Here is a 19,733-nt window from a genome sequence, read left to right on the forward strand (position 1 = left end):
AACTTCTGCTTTCAGAGAATATTTTTAAAGGATTCAACTGCTATAGATGATTATGGCTTGGTGCATGTCAGATCCTTGCTCTAATTGCTCTGGGATATGGCCAGAGGCCTCAGTCAGAAAAAGCCCAAATGGAATTTAGAAAGATGGTAACAATAACCCTGTGTATGAGACAGCAAAAGAGACACTGATGTATAGATCAGTCTTATGGACTCTGTGGGAGAGGGAGAGGGTGGGGAGATTTGGGAGAATGGCATTGAAACATGTGTAATATCATGTATGAAACGAGTCGCCAGTCCAGGTTCGATGCACGATACTGGATGCTTGGGGCTGGTACACTGGGACGACCCAGAGGGAGGGTATGGGGAGGGAGGAGGGAGGAGGGTTCAGGATGGGGAGCATGGGTATACCTGTGGCGGATTCATTTCGATGTTTGGCAAAACTAATACAATATTGTAAAGTTTAAAAATAAAATTAAATTAAAAAAAAAAAAAAAGAAAAAGCCCCAAAGCCCATGTTTTTTTAGGTTCATTCCAGGGACCACTTAGAAACATAGTAGTTGTGATTTGTCAAATCATTTTATAAACATGTTTTTTTTTTCTTTTTTAAAAAATTTTAGCTAAGCACTACATATGAGAGACCCTGATCTGTGAACTCAATGGATATATGCTTTTCCCAAAGCAGTGAGAACAATTCTTTAGCACATACCTCCTTTTGATGTTGACCCAATGTGAGCATGATATAACACATCCTATATTTAGACCAGTGATGTTTATATAAGCCACTGACTATTTACCAAGTTTATTTACTCAGTTAAGAGAAGAGTCCAGATTCAAGTGAGGGTACTTGTTTTAGCACTTTAAACACTAGGGTAACAATGTATTTACATTCCCATTATAAACTATTGCTCAAGCAAACATTTGGAGTTTCACATCTGTAAATTAAGGTGTACCTTGAAAAGGAATAAAGGCATTCCCAAATTTTGGAATGGAAGGGAAACTTCTGAATAAAGAAACTGAACCATAAAACAAGGTTAGACTAAAAGATTCACCATCATATGTATCAAATAACAGAACACATTCTGATTTCTATTTTTCCCTCTGTAAGTTATGAAATCTTTTGAATACATAAAAATGTAGAACATGGTTCATAATTCTTGATATAAAGTTTTACCATATTTTAGTCAACAACTATTTAATCTGAATTTTAAAACTCTGTACACTCTTCACTGATCCTACTTCTGTCTCCTTCCTCAGAGTTAACCATTCTTCTCATTTGCTATTCACCATTTCCATGTTTTAATGTTTTAAAATCGTGTTTAATTATCCCAAGTGTATGTGTAATATACCTTGTACATTTAAGCTTTTTTGTTGTAATTTTTATCTTTGTATTTTCTGCAATGTTGGAATTCAGTACTATGAAGAACATAAAAAATAATGCTGAAGACCAGCCACAGACTAAGAGAAAATATTTGCCAAAGACACATCTGATGAAGCACTATTATTCAAAATATACAAAGAACCCTTAAAATTCAACAATAAAGCAAACAACTTGGCTTGAAAATGGGCCAAGGTCATTGACAGACATCTCTCCAAAGAATATGTACAGATGTCAAGTTAGCAAATGAAAAGATGCTCTACATCATATGCCATCAGGGAAATGCAAAGTAAAACAACGAGATACTACCGCATAAGCACAGCTGCATACCACGGTCAATGTCCAGAACACTGACAACGTGCGGGTGATGATGTAGAGCAACAGGAACTCTTCTTAATTGCTGGAGGGATTGCAAAATGGTATGGCATCTTTGAAAGACAGTTTGGTGGTTTCTTATAAAACTAAACATACTCTTACCATAGGATCCAATAATCACACTTATTGGTATTTACCTAAAGGAGTTGAAGACTTAACGTCCACACAAAAATCTACACACAAATGTTTATAGAAGCTTAATTTATAATTGTCAAAACTTGGAAACAAGATGTCCTTCTGTACCTCAATGTTTAAATAAATGTGGTATAGTCAGACCATAATTGGAATTATTCAATACTTAAAAATAAATGCACTATCAAGCCATGAAAAGATATAGAGGAACTTTAAATGCGTATTATTAACTGAAAGAGGCCAATTTGAAAATGCTACATACTGTGTGATTTCAACTATATGACATGATTGAAAAGGTAAAACTATGGAGACAGTAAAAAGATCAGTGTTTGGCAGGGTTTGGCGGGTAGGAGGGTGCATAGACAGAGCACAGCATTTTTAGAGCAGTGAAAATATTGTGTATGATACTGTAATGATGGATACTTGTCATTATAAATTTGTTCAAATCCATAGAGTATAAAACACCAAAAGTGAAACATAAGGTAAATGATGGACTTTGGGTGATTATAATGTGTCAGTGTAGCTCATCAGTTGTAACAAGTGGGCCAATCTGGTGAGGAATGTTGATGGAAAGCTATACATGTGAAGGGGCAAAATGTATATGGAAGTTTTCTTACCTTCCTCTTGATGTTGCTTTGAACCTAAAATGACTCTAAAAATTTAAAGTCTTAATTTTTTAAGTCTTTTAAAAAGTTAAGTTTGATTAGCAAAAAGAAAATACTAATAATCAAACTGATATTGTATATTTATATTGAAGTATTAATGATGTATAAGTCACTTATGACTTTTATTTTCTAGCATGAGCCACTAGGTAGATAAGATGTAAGATATGGTCCTAAGATATGAGATTTCCAAGAAGTGAATATGAATATCAACATTTAAGAAATGGATGGAACAGATTACAAAAAAGAACAGAAAGACAGAAGGAAAATGGAAGAATGTGATGTTATCATAGAGCATCATCAAAGTATTGGAGTAGTTAGCAGTGTTAAAGGAGAAGGCAATGGCAACCCACTCCAGTACTCTTGCCTGGAAAATCCCATGGATGGAGGGGCCTGGTAGGCTGCGGTCCATGGGGTCGCTAGGAGTTGGACACGACTGAGCGACTTCACTTTCACTTTTCACTTTCATGCATTGGAGAAGGAAATGGCAACCCACTCCCGTGTTCTTGCCTGGAGAATCCCAGGGACGGAGAGCCTGGTGGGCTGCCGTCTATGGAGTCGCACAGAGTTGGATATGACTGAAGCGACTTAGCAGCAGCAGCAGCAGTGTTAAAAGTGACAGACACTGTTTTAGGGACTATTATGAGAACACTGAGTTTTTACAAAGGAAGGAATGAAGGGAACAGAAGAATTTATTTTACCACAAGTCATGCAAGTGTTCAACCCTTTGCTTAGCCCACAGTCCTGAAGTTAAGTTTTTTCATTTAGGGAAACTTATGTGAGAGTATCTAGAATAAAATAATTTCAGATTTTATAATTTTTCACATAAGGAATAATCTCTATACAATGGTTCAGAGTACAGTTTTTCTTGATTTTATTTCTTCTATGAGAATATCACTTGAAAATATTGTTTATCAAAACTGACACTGTAAAATTCTTACCCAATTTGTTACCTTTCCTTCTCCAAAAGAAACTTGAAATTTTGAGTTTGGAGCCCTTTGGAATGCCCTCATCAGCACTTATCAGCAGTGTATCATTGGCCAAATCACTTAACCAACATAAGCTTCAGTTTTCTTTTTCTTAAGTAGAAGTGATTGGGTTTTTTTCAGGATATGTTAGATATTGCATGTGGTAAGTGCTTATCAAGCTACATTAATACTAAGACTTTCATGTGCGTGTGCTCAGTCATTCCTCTGTGGCTCCATGGACTGTAGCCCACCAGGCTCCTCTGTCCATGGGATTTTCCAGTCAAGAATACTGGAGTGCGTTGCTGTTTCCTACTTCAGCAGATCTTGCTGACCCATGAATCGCACCTGTGTCTCCTACATTGGCAAGGAGATTATTTAGCACTGCGCCACCTGGGAATCCCATGGCTCTCACAACATATTATAAAATGCCTTCACTTTGCTTTGGTAACTCTTCCTCTCAGGTCTTTTGTCTTTGAAAAATACCTTGTAACTTATTCTCTGATCTACCCACTCTCATTTATAAGTGCTATTAGTATAAGCAATGTGACGTTCGTTGACAAAATTGAACACCTGGCCTTCACAGAATGTTTTAATTTTTAATCCTCAGCACTCAGTGCTATTTGGCTGCTAGTAATATGTTACATTAACTAACTGAAGGACAAAATCATGACAATTTCAACAGATGCAGTAAAAATGTACATAATGATGAAAACGTACATCATTCATTTATGATAAAAAATACTCAGCAAATGAGGTTCGAACAGGCAATTCAGTAATCTAATAATGAATATCTACAACAGACAAAACAACAAAAAATCAGCAAATACTTAGTGATGAAACAATGAAATTATTTTCTTTGGAATTGGGAATAAGGCAAAGATGTCATCCCTCTTATTCAACAGTTGCTCAAGTTCATAGTAATACAGCAGGTAACCAAAAAAGACAGAAAAGGTCTAATGTTTAGAAATAAAAAATAAACATAAACTTCTATTTTCAGATACTGTGAAATATATAAACATTTAAAAAATAATTCATAGTTAAATCATAAGACTTAGAGAAATTTTTGCAAGATTTCTGTGCATGAAACCAATATTTAAAAATCAGTTCATTTCTATATATCAAAAAAGGTTAGGAAACAAAATTTAGTATATGCTTTTATAATAACATCATAATGTTATGTACTTAGGAATGAATCTAAATAAAATCCTGCTAGACTTCTATACAAAAAAAAAACATGGCAAACATTAAGAGAAATTAAGAAAGCCTAAATCTAAGTTGGGAGAAGGAAATGGCAACCCACTCCAGTATTCTTGCCTGGAGAATCCCAGGGACAGGGGAGCCTGGTGGGCTGCCGTCTATGGGGTCACACAGAGTTGGACATGACTGAAGCAACTTAGCAGCAAATCTAAATTGTGTTATGAAATTTGAATGGATTGGAAAACTCAATCTTATTGTCTATGAAATGCTGCAATCTAAACTCTTATGGATTCTTTTTAATTTGATAAGCTGATAGTAAAGTTTATAAGGAAATGCAAAGGACTTAAGATTGCCAAGACTTTCTTAAAGAAGAAATGTGAGATGAGAAGACTTATTCTCAGATGCCAGAACTTATAAAGCTACATTAATTGAGACAGTGTAGTGTTGGTCATGAATAGGCAAATAGACAAATGTAGATCTGAAAGAGACCAAGGGAATCAGAAATCATCTGCTGCATATGGGAACAGTTGCTACTGCAAAATGTAGCTCTAAAATCTGCCTGGACTGCACTTTGCATGGACAGATTCTTGATTAGGGGCTCTGGGGGCCAGGGGAAGCTGTGCTGTGATAACACCACACTTCTGGGTAATGTGGCCACCTAATTTCCATTAAGTTTTAGTGCCTTTCTCTAGAAACTGAATTTATTAAAGCTCATCTGACACTTGTTTTAGACATTTTGGGGGTGAAAACCAAACTAGAACTGGGGACAAATGCCAAGATTCTCAAAGACAGAAAGGGGACCAAAGTATGTTGTGTTTAGACACAACAGCCCAACAACAAAAAGCTGTTGGATCTTTAGAGGTGCTTTTTATGGGCAATCATGTAAGTTGAATCTGTCTACTAAACCTCTAATTTCAAATGGTAGGGCTTTAGGAATAAAGAGAGGTAATGTGATACATGCAGTAGATAGATTCCGTGTAGCTCCCAGTCCTGGTAGCCGAGTACTAGGAGCGTAAGCCAACCAATTTGTAAGAATGATTAAAGTCATCACAGGCAGTTGAAATAGCAAAGGGAGAAAAAAAAAAAAATAGCAAAGGGGGGACAAAACTGTGGTCCAAGTGTCACAAGTGGAAGTTCCACCTCTGGGAACCTAGCATGATAACATTGGGAAGAAGGAAGGTCTGAACGTCTCTCAAGTGCCTACCAGACTAGCAGTGGTGACTTTTCAATTAGAAATTAAATCATCTTTATCTGGGCTTTCTATTTTGTTCCATTGATCTATATTTCTGTCTTTGTGCCAGTACCATACTGTCTTGATGACTGTGGCTTTGTAGCAGAGCCTGAAGTCAGGCAGGTTGATTCCTCCAGTTCCATTCTTCTTTCTCAAGATTGCTTTGGCTATTCGAGGTTTGGGGAGGGAGGAGGGCAGAGGGTTCAGGATGGGGAACACGTGTATACCTGTGGCGGATTCATGTTGACATATGGCAAAACCAATACAATATTGTAAAGTTAAAATAAAAAAAAAAAAAAAAGAAATTAAATCAGTGCCAGAAGTATGGATGCAGAAAGATGAGAGAATGGAGCTTCCCTGACCCAATTCTGTGTAGAAGGGGCTAAAAATACAGAGCTTGAATACAAGTTAAGCAGAATTTATAGTGCCTATGTTAATGCTCTTAATTTAGACAAATTCTGCTTTTACATGCAGGTTAATCATTTTTATTCTTAGAAATAGCTCTTCTGCCTTCTGAAAAGAGCTAGACCAGTTAGCTAGAAAGTCTACTGTATTCTGTATTCAGAATACAGTGTAATACTGTATTCTGAGTTCTTTGAGTTTTTTCTCAAAAATTATATTAAAATGATAAGATCTCAAATAATTTTATGCTTGGAAAGATACTTTAAAGTAGAGCATTAAGGATATGTAATAGAGACATAGGTCATTTATTAGTTAATTATAAAAAATTATTTGGGACCTATTTTTTTAAGGAAAATATTACTTTGTTGGCTGAGAGCTGAGGAAAAACAATGGAGGGAGATATGCTGGGGGGAAAATGGACTTAAAAAAGTTTTCCACTAAACAGTATAGATAGCAGCTTCAGGTATAGCTGGATTGTGATGACCAGAAAACTATCTGTATTAATCTTTTATTTCTGAGTTTCTTTGCATTATCTTCATTCTCTGAAAGACTCTTCCCACCTAGGGGTAAAGAGGGACAGAAATAACTCAGTCCTCATGCTTATCACCTTCATAACTCTACCAAAGGAAATGCATACCTTTTCTGATGGCATTATTCAAAATCTTTGGATCAACTCTAGTCCAGAGTTGGGGACTAGAATTGGGGTTGGAGCCAGTCTAACCTAAGTCACACAGACAAAAATGTGGAAGGGAATTTCCCCAAAGTGGTACTGTGTTGATGAAAATTTTTTTCACTGCCAAATCTATTGCTTAGGAAGTATTTGCCATGCTTCTGACATCACTGGTCTTGCTAATATGCCTGCCTAGCTTTTAGAAGACAGTCAGGTTGTCTTTACTAGAGAAGTCTGCTTCCTTTTAGCTGTTCACACTTCCTGATGGGCAGAGACCATTGGAACCTGTGGTATACCATGTTTTTTCCCCATAGGAATTTTAGTGATTTAAAATCAGTGGTATTTTTCAAGTCATTGTTTTTCCATTTAATAAAATACTTAATATATATGAGGGAGAAGGCAATGGCACCCCACTCCAGTACTGTTGCCCAGAAAATCCCATGGATGGAGGAGCCTGGTAGGCTGCAGTCCATGCGGTCGCTAAGAGTCAGACACAACTGAGTGACTTCACTTTCACTTTCCACTTTCATGCATTGGAGAAGAAAATGGCAACCCACTCCAGTGTTCTTGCCTGGAGAATCCCAGGGACGGAGAAGCCTGGTAGGCTGCAGTCCATGGGGTCACACAGAGTCAGACATGACTGAAGCGACTTAGCAGCAGCAGCAGCAATATATATGAATTTAAAAGATGTGGTCTATAATTATTTGGCTCATATTTTGAGACACTTCTATCCCCACCAGTATTCTTAATGAGATATCTAAATTCCAAAAGTAAACTTCCTCCCACTAAGTCATTCAACAGCCATTTATTACGTGCCTGCTGGTTATACTCTATTTAGGCATGTGTGTAATGTGCTCAGTTGTGTCTGACTCTTTTGCAACCCCATGGACTGTAGCCCACCAGCCTCCTCTGTCCACGGGATTTTCCAGGCAAGAATACTGGAGTGGGTTGCCATTTCCTGCTCCAGGGGATCTTCCCGTTTCAGGGATTGAACCCGTGTCTCCTGTGTCTCCTATACTGGCAGGCAGATTCTTTACCACTGAGCCACCTGGAAAGCCCCATTTAGGCACAAGGAATATCAGTTAACAAGTCAGTTAGGGTCTCTGTCCACAAGATCCAGCATAATGAATCTAATTTTTCCAAATTTAAATCTCTTCTCTCTCTAATCTGAGCTTAGACTTGCCCTATGTAACAAACTACATTTTTTTCAACAAAAGCTTGATATTTCATATAAAGCAAAGCTATATTTGAAGGGATATCCCAATAAGTGTTGTTTGGTACAAATGACACCATTCATAGCAAACAGTAACAAGCCAGCTGCAGTTTGAGTCATGTTTCAGTAAATAAAATATGTGTATGAACTCTGACCCTCAGGCAAGGTTTCTGCAAAAAATAAAATAGGAATGTGATAAACTTCTGAAAACTAGCTTATATGTCAGAAGTTCTAGCCAAAGTGGTATTGCCAGACAGTGTTCTTGAAGCAACATATAATAAAAGAAAAACTTTTTTTTTTCTCTTATCCCTCTTTTTTAGGAAAAAACTAAAGGAGATTTAGTGAATTGAGGAGACAACTGGAGGTGGTTTAAAAGGATGGAGTGCAAAGAAAGGTAAGTAGAATTTGTAGGAAATAGCTTTATTTTCTTCCTTGGTCCCTGGTGTCACTGGCTTAGGCTTTTGGTGGCAGCCATTATAGTTTAGTTATCTGAAGGGCAAGAAAGCTCAAAGACAAACTGGAAGAATCAAAGTCACATAATCTGAAATATAGAGTTGTGATCATAAATACCAACACAGTCAAGACCTCCTCCAAGTGCTGGCATTTCTGAAAGCAGTTGCAGCCATGTGCCAAGCCTGGCAGGGGACATGTGGGTGACAGCCCAGACTGACCTCTGTGCGGGTGGTCAGTTCTGTCCACTGATGCACATCTTGCTTCAAGGATGAGATTTCCTTTGAGGACTCTGGGTGAACTCTTGGAGCTGCCTAACTGGCTGACCTGGGAAACCCACACCAAGGGCCAAAGGCACCAGAGGGGATCAGGTTTAGACTTTTGGCCATCTGCATGCAATCTCCGCCTCGTGCTGGGAAGCAGGCAAAAGGCTCATCCCTTTGCAAAGCTGAGAGAAGATTTTCCAAGGAAACACAAAAGCCAAGGTCAATTTAGATTCAGAAAGTCACTGCACCAAAGATTCCATGAACCTCTCCATGCAAAATGAGAGGTGGTTCTGGGTCAAGCTAGATCTTAACACATGTGCAAAATGGACCACCCAAGAGGTTGCTCTTCCTGAGAAAAATGGCTTGCCTTCCTTCTGCCTTCCTGTGTTTGCAACAGTGAGCCCAGGAGCAAGCTGATGACACCAGTCTAGGGACATAGAGAACCATTCCTAGTCACTGTGAACATCAAAGACAGCAGGAGAGAAAACTATTCAAAGCCTTCAACAATGGCTATTACATGCAGAACACTTCCAATGGTAAAGTGTAGGAAAGGGTTTAACAAATGAAAACAGCCAACTCTATAATGGATTTTTTACTCACCTTCCTTTCACATTTGCACAATATGACAAATTCAGGCAGAGGTGCCCTGGGGATATCTTAGAATAATTCATAACCAACTGGTTTTGCTATTATATCACTACTCCTGATGGTCCACAGTCTAAGCCTCCCTTTTCATATAATATCCTTTGTATTGTTTATTCTTTCTGTTATGTGATTTGCCTTTTCAGCTCTCTTTTCCAAATAAGACAGTTTAGCTTAGGCTTTGACATCTACTAATACACAAGATCTTCTTCAGGTAGTAGTATACTTAGTGTTTTCACTTAGATGTGAAGTTTTGTATCCTATCCTATCAGCTGGTTATATGAAAGAATCTTTAAAGGCTGGGCCCAAAATAACCTCAGCCAAGTTCACCAATTTGCAGACTCCAGACTAAATCTGGCCTGCAGATATTTTGTTTGACTGGGCCAGTGATTTTTGTTTTGTCTTGGTTTTGTTTGGTCTTGTTTTGTAATTGAATTTGAATGACTTTTGGCAGAAGCTTGTCTTTCAAATTCCATAGATCCCTCCTTTCTCTGTCATCATAACCCTTATGGGCATTTGGATTTGTGATGCCTGCTCTATACAGTAAGTGGTGATAGTAAGCATCCATGTCTCATTCCCAATCCTATGATAAAAGCTTGAAATTTTACCTCTAAATTTGAAATGATTTTTTGTATTTGTACTATTTGTATTCTTTTGAGATGCTTATCTTTAGATAAATATCTTTCTAGAGTATTTTAAGTTATTATCATGAACAAGTATTGAATTTTACCAAATGCTTTTCCTGCCTCTATTGTAAGCCATATTTTTTTTTTCCTTTTCTCTGTTAATTACTAAATTACATTGCCTGATTACCAAATGTTAATTCAACATCATATTCTCAGAATAAATCCTTCTTGGTTGTGATATATGATCCTTTCTGTGTAGAGCTTGAATTATGTTTGCAATTATTTTCTTTAGAATTTTTACCTAGTTTGAAGAGAGAGTTTAGTTTTTAGCTTTACTTTTTGGAAAAGGAAATGCCCTTGCTTTTGGGTTCTGGAGGTCAAGGAAGTGCTCAGCTCATTATAGAAGTCAACAGGGATTTCCTCTTCTCTAATCTTTGGAAGACCTTGAGTAATATGTATGTTATTTAAAGTTCTGGGGAGGTTGGAATTTCAAGTTCAATTTCTTTAATAGATGTAGAACTATTCATATCTTCTTTTTCTTTAAGTGGCACTTTGGTAATTTGAGATTTTCTAGAAATTTGACGTTTTTTACAAATAAGTTTTCAAGGTAATTATTGTAATGTTCTAAATCAGGGGTCCCCAACCTTCAGGCTGTGGACCAGTACATCCTGTCAGATCAGTGGTGGCATTAGATTAGGGCTTCCCAGGTGCTGCAGTGGTAAAGAATCTGCCTGCCAGTACAGGAGAAACAGGAGATGTGGGTTTGACCCCTTGGTTGGGAAGATCCCCTGGAGTAGGAAACTCACTCCAGTATTCTTGCCTGGGAAGTCCCATGGACAGAGGAGCCTGGTGGGCTACAGTCCTCGGGGTTGTAAAGAGTCAGACAGGACTGAGCGACTGAGCACACAGGCACAATAAATGTAATGAGTTTGAGTCATCATGACCATTTCTTAATCCATGGAAAACTGTCTGGTCCTTGGTTACCAAGGACAGTTCTAAATAGTATCTTATTATTACCTTCTCAATGCCTGCATAATTTCTAGTGATGTCTCCTTTTTTCATTTCTGATATTGGTAGTTTGAGCCTTTTCTCTTTTTCATTAATCTTGCTAGGAGTTTATTTATTTTATTAATCTTTTTTCATAGCTAACTTTTGGCTTTATTTATTTTCTTTATAGCAACTGAACAATAATAACAGTTATAAGTTTGTTTTAGTTTAATTAGTTTTAATTCTTAATAACTCAGATATGACTGTATCATCAGACAATCAAGAATCCCAGTGCTGGCAACTAGGTGTAGAATCTATGTGAATGTGATAGCTACAGACTCTAACAGTCCAGATATGTTATGTAGGTGGCCCAAATATAATTAGCAGCATTACTCTCAGGGATGTGGTTTTCTGAGATGGTGAATGCCTCATGGAATCATTCTAATCAAGTCAAATACCTCCTCAATTTACATTCTTTATTACAATATTCGATGTATATTAGAACAGCACAGAATTTTTTTGTGTTCTCTATAAAAGGAATTAGGCTCTAGATAGATTATTTTTTCTTCTATATAAATATCCAGTGAGACAATTTGGGAGTTGTGCAGGTGTAAGACGAATATTTAATTGCAGGACACTATGTATCCCTGAACCTTCTTACTGAATACCCATAAGGTTTCCCAATTAGTGTGACAAAAAGTGGAGAAGTCTCCTAAAATTTCCAAAATGCCTGGCTAGGTGGCTCTACCATTCCCTTTGAGATATGACCACTGTAATAGGGGAGAAGTCATATAACAGATGACCTTCACTTTTTTGTTGTCACAAGTGCTTCTTTCTTTCCACCTCCATCATCATTCAGAATTGACTACCAGACTCAGATTCCACTTTCCCTTTCCTGCTCAGAGAGGTTGTGGCTTCCTGGGACTTGCCCTAACAGAGGCTTCCTCTAGGCTGAATTGAGTCTATTCCTATTATTAATATGTAATAGTGTTCACTCACCACCACTACACTGATGCTAGTGCAAGATCTGTCCCCAACCTGTGTGGCAGCAGTTTTGGTCTTTCTAAAGTCCTGTGTATATACTTCTTTACTTGGGCTGTTCTGGACTCACTTCTAGTACTGACCACTCATTTCCAGTGAGTGGTCATCTCAGCATAAGGTTCCCTCCCAGTCCCTTGTACTTCAAGGAGATCCAGCCAGTCCATCCTAAAGGAAATCAGTCCTGAATATTCATTGGAAGGGATGATGCTGAAGCTGAAACTCCAATACTTTGGCCACCTGATGCAAAGAACTGACTCATTAGAAAAGATCCTGATGCTGGAAAAGATTGAAGGTGGGAGGAAAAGGGGATGACAGAGGATGAGATGGTTGGATGGCATCACCGACTTGATGGACATGAGTTTGCGTAAGCTCTGGGAGTTGGTGATAGACTTCCTAGAGGAAGCCTGGCGTGCTGCAGTCCATGGGGTCGCAAAGAGTTGGACACGACTGAGTGACTGAACTGAACTAGAGGTCCCAGGGGATTTTCCAGATGCAAAATTGGCATCAAGGCTGATTGAAGGTCCTGATTGGGTTTGGAACTCCAGTTCACTACATATTTTAGGAGCACTGCCTGGATTATCTGTCAGTTTCAAATTCCTCATCCATGCTTTTATCTAGTTGTCACTTCTGCCCCTTAACTACGTCCTTTCTTGGACCAACATGGTGTTGTGTACCAGTTACAAAACTGGCAGTCTCTAGTCTAGTAGAGAATTCTGTGATGACATTAACCCAACAAATTATGGGGGCTGCAGCCTCCAGTCCCATAGCTAGCTGGGATTTCCCTGACTAATGGATTCACTATATGCTTGATACTGGGGCCCTCACCTTGAGGCCTTGTGACACTGTATGCATCGAGATAGCTTCCCCACTCCTAGTACTACACCTACCATGTTATACATCAAATCTCTTCCTACTTTTTCTTTGGTATGAGTTGCTGCTTACCTACTAAGCTAGAAGTGAGGCTGTGGGTCATTGGCAGTGTGACCAGTGACTCTCTGTTGCAAAGGCTGCTTAGGTAACTGACCTTACTTGATGAAAATCCTCATTGTGTTGAAACTCCTTCTCCTGGTGAAACTCCTACTAACTATCCCTGTAGACCCAGAGGCTTCCACTGCCAAGCAAACCATGTCCCCAGCTGCTCACCAGTATACTGCCAAATCAGGGTAGAAAAGGAGCCTGATTTTTTGTTCTGTTTTGTTTATTGTTCTACTTATGCTTTCCTGTTTCTTACTACGACCCGGCAGTAATTGTCAGAGTGACATATGCAACTAATTTTAACACAACTAACAAATGGGACATACTCAAACCAATTTGAACACAATTTGCACATGGTCAACAAGTGGTTGATCAAACTTTCCCCGAGCGTAGGTGTGGTATTAATATAACAAGACAGGGCAAACCTAGGGAAAGCACTTTTTTTTTCTTTTAATAAAGGGTACCATTTATCTAAGCAGTTGTACTGATCCCAGATCTTGATTGCACTTACATGTACATCAACCTTATTCATGAATGTTTCTTCATTTCTGGTTCTATCCTTACTTTCCTATGTCCAAACATTTTTCTGTTCTCTGGATTCAAGTCTTAAGCAACCTTTTCACTTGCCAGGATTAGCAGTATTCATCTTCTATCAAATGCAGACAAACCCAAGACGTGAGCAGAGATGCATAAATGAGTGATCTGTTGGGAAGGTTGGCTTCATTCTAATTTTGGCCACAAGCTGACTCCTCTTGTGTGCAGAATGCTCCTAAATTAGGTGCTTGAGGTAGGTAGTGCTAACAGTGTATTATAAAATGAGAACATTCACAGAATGGACCCTGAGGGGATATCAATGCGTATAAGCACATAGACACTGACTAAAACTTTTCTTTGTAAATATTTTCTTTATAGTTAGTCACTAAAAATTACAGAGTTTCAGTCACCAAAATGTATTTCTTATGCATAATCATTGAAACCAGAAATGTAACCCAATTCTGCATTTGAAACAGGACATTTTATTCTGGTTTTGTTCATGGGAAATGGCTGACTTTAAAAGAGTAGAAAATTGAAATTTAGAAGCTTATGAATAAGAATCATAATGCACAAAGCACTTTGATAAGTCAGATTTTATCTATAAAATTAAAAGTGGCCAAAGAATATTGTAGTGTTGACTTTGTAAGGAACTAAGCTATATCTAAGTTCAACTTTTAACTGTTCAAAAACTTTCTAAAATACCTGTTTAAATGGATTTATTCTAAAACTCAGGGATGGTTCCAACTGAACCTATGCGGCCACAGTTCCAGATCACATACGTCTCCTTGTAATACCTTTGTACATTACTTGGCTTGATCAACAATGGTCAGATCAGATATCTGAGAAAATTTTTTCTCATTTGACAGCAAGCCTGTTGCAGAGGGATTGCAAACAAAAATAAATAAATAAATAAGTAAATAAACCTATTACTATCCACCTTCTGTGGCCTTTTTCCATTAACATGCTGTGTTGCTAACAGAAAAGTATGCCATGGAAAGTGAATAAGCTACTTTCTTTAAGAAGCACAAACTGGGAGATTAGGAAGAAGAACTCAAAACATACTAAAATTCCACTTCTGGGAATTTTTATACATTATATTTCCTTAGTATAAAGATCTATATCCAAGACATATATATATAACAGAAAAAGAGAAAAAAAAAAAGCAACAGAAAATTGGTTAAGTATATGTCCTCCATATTACAAAATCCTGTGTTATTACAGTTCTTAATGTTGATCTGTATTAAATATCATTGAAAATATTTGCAAAAGAATATCAAAAGTTTTGTGGATAAATAAATTATGAAACATACCTAGTTGGCCAAATATTTGTAAAATTAAATTTTTCTTGTGTTCATACAAAATCTGGATAGAGATGCATAAGTCTATAATAATGGTAATTACTTCTGAATGGGAGATATTAGTTTTTTTTTAACTTTACTATGTCTAATCTTTCTGCGATGGATTTGGATTGATTATATAATAAATATGCTCAGTACAATAAAAAATATAGTATTTCCCAGAGTCTCAGTCTCTAGTTAATGATGTAACTAGTAGGAATGAAAGTAGGCCCATAGCATTATAGAGTGGCTTCATGGCCTTTCTAACTGTTACTTAAACTGCCGGCTCTCTTGCTTTGTAAACTTCTGTCCTACATTAAATGACACATAAGTTGATAGAAAACACTTGCTAGCCTTAGCTTTTGCTGTAAGTAAAAGGGACTTATTTTATCATGTAGTTTGAATGAAATTTACAATATAGATGTGGCTGATTATAAGCATATCATGAAGTTATGTGCATTAAAATTGCATCAAAATAGTTTATACATCTTAATTATTGACTGCTGTTTTTAATAAGAAAAGACAAGAGACCAGGAAGATAGGCCATGTCACAGCTCAAACTACGAATGGCTGAAGTATAGCATATTTAGTCTTCAGTTTCCATTTTGACTCAGGCAGAGCTATGTTTTCTCCAGTTGTGTAATCCACTACACACTTTTGCATCTTTCTTAGTATTAGTTATCAGAGTATTAGAAGATTAAAACTAGTATTGCACTTGAGTCTTTATTGCACATTGTTATCCAAAAGTCTTTAACTTTTAAGAAACATTGTTTTACCATAAGAGAAAAATGAATCTGTGAGCATTGACTCATTTCAAGTTTTTCTTCAGAAGAGATTGATCTGATAGCATCAGACAGCACCTAATAGTGGTGTTTATAAAAAGAGAAAGATGTCATACTGAAAGATGCCTTTACTCAAAGGCAAGTGGCAGAATTCATTGATTATAAGAAAGCAAATCTGAAAATGACAATTCTTCCACATATTGAAGCTATGGGTGAGGTGCTTTATGCATTATCTCTAAACCTTACTACAAAACATCCTGTTTTACAGATGAGGGAACCAAAATAAACTTTCCAACCCAACAAGATGAGAAATGGCAGTCAATATTTTAGATAATTTTGTTTTATTTCAGTCTTACATTCCATGAAATTGCAATAACCCTGTAACTACCATGCTTTTCACAGTGCCACATATAATACATACTGTAGATCGTAAACTGATAGGACAGTCAAAAGAAGTGTTTATCATATTCACATTTATGGCTAATGAAAAATTTTGTAATATAGAAAAAACTCTAAGAGACATTCAATTTTTGTTACTATATTATAAATCCTGTCTTTTCTTTCCTGAAAGGTATACAAAACATTTAAAATTGCTTATGGAGAATAAAAAAGTCTTTTACTCGGTTTTGATCCAATTCCAAACCAAAGGAACTCTTGTGCTGGAGTTTGAAACAAAGTGCTGAAATGATAAATGTCCTATGCTAGTCTGTAAACCACAGTCCCTCTATTCAGATGACCTCAAGGCTTGACCAGAGAATATTCAGCTGCTTCTTCCGGTTACCTTTTCATGCTGGCTTGTCCTTAACATAGCTAATGCTCCCCAGATGTATCAGCTGCTTATTCTCTTTAACCCTCGCTGATCTTGCATGCAGCACTGGCTGCTTTCTTCAGACACAGCGGAAAAGAAATAACTCCTTAACGGAGAAAATTGCAAATATTTCAAGTGTCTTCAGGGCGTGACAATGCCATGCAGGTTTTTGTTTTAAATGTTTTATTTTTGAACATTTACCCCCAAAAATATAGGGAACAATGTAGTAAACTCCCCATGTGCCATTATCCAGCTTTAACAAAATACCCTTACCCTATATTCATCTTGCCAAATTATTTTGTGACAAATTCCAGACAACATTTTATTTTATGAACAAATATTTCAGTATGTAACTCTAAAAGAAAAGGACTTTTTTATATAACACAATATCATGATATTTTTTAAATGAATAATTCCTGAATATTATCAAATATTCAGTGTTCAAATTTCCAATTATTGCTTTAATGTTACAAATTTTTCTAGTTTGAATCAGGATCCAAACAAGGCTCACATGTGATTGGTTAATATATTCATTTGAAGTTGCTTTTCATCTATTGGTTTCTGACTCTGTCTTTTTTTTTCTCTTTGTAATGTGTTTGCTGAAGAAACTTGATTGTATGTCCTATAGGATTTTGCTGATTACATCCCCAAAGTATAGTTTAATGTGTTCCTCTTCCTTCTGAATTTTTTATAAATTAGTCTTTGAACCTGGAGGACTGACCAGATTCAGACTTGATTTTCTGAAAATACTTTTTTTTTTTAGGAGGCACTTTTTTCCTCCATCAGGAGACACCTATCTGGTTATCTTGCTCTTTCTGATGTTAGCAGTAACTGTATGCCTAGATCCATTAATTCAGGAGACCCCAACCTCCCAGCCATCCACAGGTACCTCCTGTCAGATCAGCAGCAGCATTAGATTAGAAATAAAGTGCACAATATATGTAATGCACGTGAATCATCCCCAAACCTTCCCACCCCATCCCTGGTATGTGGAAAATTGTCTACGCGAAATTGGTCCCTGGTGCCAAAAAGCCTGAGGACCCCTGCTTTCATTTTGGGTTACAAGACAGTGATATTCTATCAGTTATTTTTTATTTATTTGCTAAAATACCAAAATAAAGAAAATCTTACTATTCTATTTCATTATCCAGTAGTTCTTTGTTTATAAGTTTTCAAGATAATGAGTTGGTTCACTAGTGTCTTTCAATTGCTGATAAATTTTTAATTATCATTATGAACTCCTGGATTTAAACTTATTTGATATATTTCAATCTTTTGAAGTATTTTTTCCTCTCATTGGTCTTTGTATTGTCTCATCTTTGACAATCTCTGCAAGTTGGTTCCCAAATCTTTGACATAAACCTAGTAATATTTGATAGCTTCCTTATTATTTGATGTGACAAGAGCATACAACATGATCTGTACATTTCCTGTCCCGGTCCTGGAATTAGCTATTTCTCCAAGGAGCTCTGGCTCCTTTCAGAAAGAAAGAAAGTAGATTTCAGCACTAAATTCTGGAGGTACTCGTTGTTAATGGGTGCATCAGTATTTATGGGAATTTTCAGTTGAAAAATTTAGAAAATAGTTTTTTTCAAGTAAAAAATATCATTGATTTATATTGATACTTCAAATTCAGGACTAAAAGGTCTTTACTTAATCTCTTCTTTCTGACATCTGTTTTTCCTTTCTCCCTTGCCAAGAATCTTGCTTGTGAAGGACACTGAATTACAGAATTATAAGATCATAGAATTATACCTTATATACATACCATTTTTGAATTGCAATACAATCACTACTACCTATAAAATGACTGAAAAAACATATTTACGTGCAAGCTCAGTTGTGTCCAACTCTTTGCGACCCAAAGGACTGCAGCCTGCCAGCTCCTCTGTCCATGGAATTTTCCAGGCAAGAATGCTGGAGTGGGTTGCCATTTCCTCCTCCAGAGGATCTTCCCCTCCCAGGGATTGAACCAGCATCTCCTGTGTCTCCTACATCTCCCACATTGGCAGGCAAATTCTTTACCTCTGACTCACCTAAAAAAACTGTTTAAATTTTTCCAGCAATTTTTGTCATTTAGGGCATATACTGTTAGGGATGTACAGCCCAAAACTTTTTTTAAGTTATTTTGATTAGTTTCTGTGTTATTATGCCAGCAACTAGTTACCCATTTAGATTCATTTATCTCATTTTAACTTCAATGTTTAGAGATACAACTTTTTTTGTCTGACTCTTTTTGACCCCATGGACTGTAGCCCGCCACACTCCTCTGTCCATGAGGGTTCTCCAAGCAAAAATACTGGAGTGGATTACCATGCCCTCCTCCAGGGGATCTTCCCAACCCAGGGATCGAACCCAGGTCTCCCTCATTGCAGGTGGATTCTTTACCATCTGAGCCACCAGGGAAGCCCATAAAATGCTTGCATGGTTTCAAAGTCAGTTCTATAAAACAAAATATGTTTAAAGCAGTCTGTGTTCTATCCCTGTTCCTTCTTGCCATTTACTCTATACCCCTGGGGAAGATGTCACCTTTAGAATTGGTACATTATGTAGTAGAACTTCCCTTGTAGCTCAGTTGGTAGAGAATCTTCCTGAAATGCAGGAGACCTGGATTCAATTCATGGGTCAGAAAGGTCCCCTGGAGAAGGAAATGGCAACCCACTCCAGTATTCTTGCCCGGAGAATCCCATGGACGGAGGAGCCTGGAAGGCTACAGTTCATGGGATCACAAGAGTCGGACACAATTTAGCAACTAAACCACCACTACCTTTAAGATCATTAATTACTGAGACCTGTTCAAGAGCAAGCATTATGTACTTTCTTTTTAATCATTGTTTATTCATAGTGCTACAATTAACTGTATGCTAATGCTCACCACCAGTCCTTATATATTACCAGTCCTTTTAGTTGTCTGAAGGTTAATTTTCTAGTAGATACCTCAGGACTAACTCATGGGATATTGAAAAGAGTTTGACTTTACACTTGGAAAACAATTTATCTGAATATAAAATACTTGGCTGAGATTTTCATTTTTGGTTTACCCCAGAAGGCATAAAATTTT

General features: G+C 37.1%; 1 long non-coding RNA gene across 1 annotated transcript in view; it reads left to right on the forward strand.

The window, feature by feature from the left end:
• LOC147374325 (uncharacterized) overlaps positions 1–19,733 on the forward strand; it is a 196,600-nt gene that overhangs the window by 85,276 nt on the left and 91,591 nt on the right. The window contains exon 4 of the long non-coding RNA XR_015162642.1: positions 8,545–8,618. This is a non-coding gene — a long non-coding RNA (uncharacterized LOC147374325). The remainder of the gene's footprint in view (positions 1–8,544; positions 8,619–19,733) is intronic.

The sequence above is a fragment of the Bos grunniens genome, chromosome 4, assembly GCF_055505025.1.
Source record: "Bos grunniens cultivar Pamir isolate PY7600 chromosome 4, Bosgru_T2T1.0, whole genome shotgun sequence".
In the NCBI taxonomy this organism is placed as follows: Eukaryota; Metazoa; Chordata; class Mammalia; order Artiodactyla; family Bovidae; genus Bos; species Bos grunniens.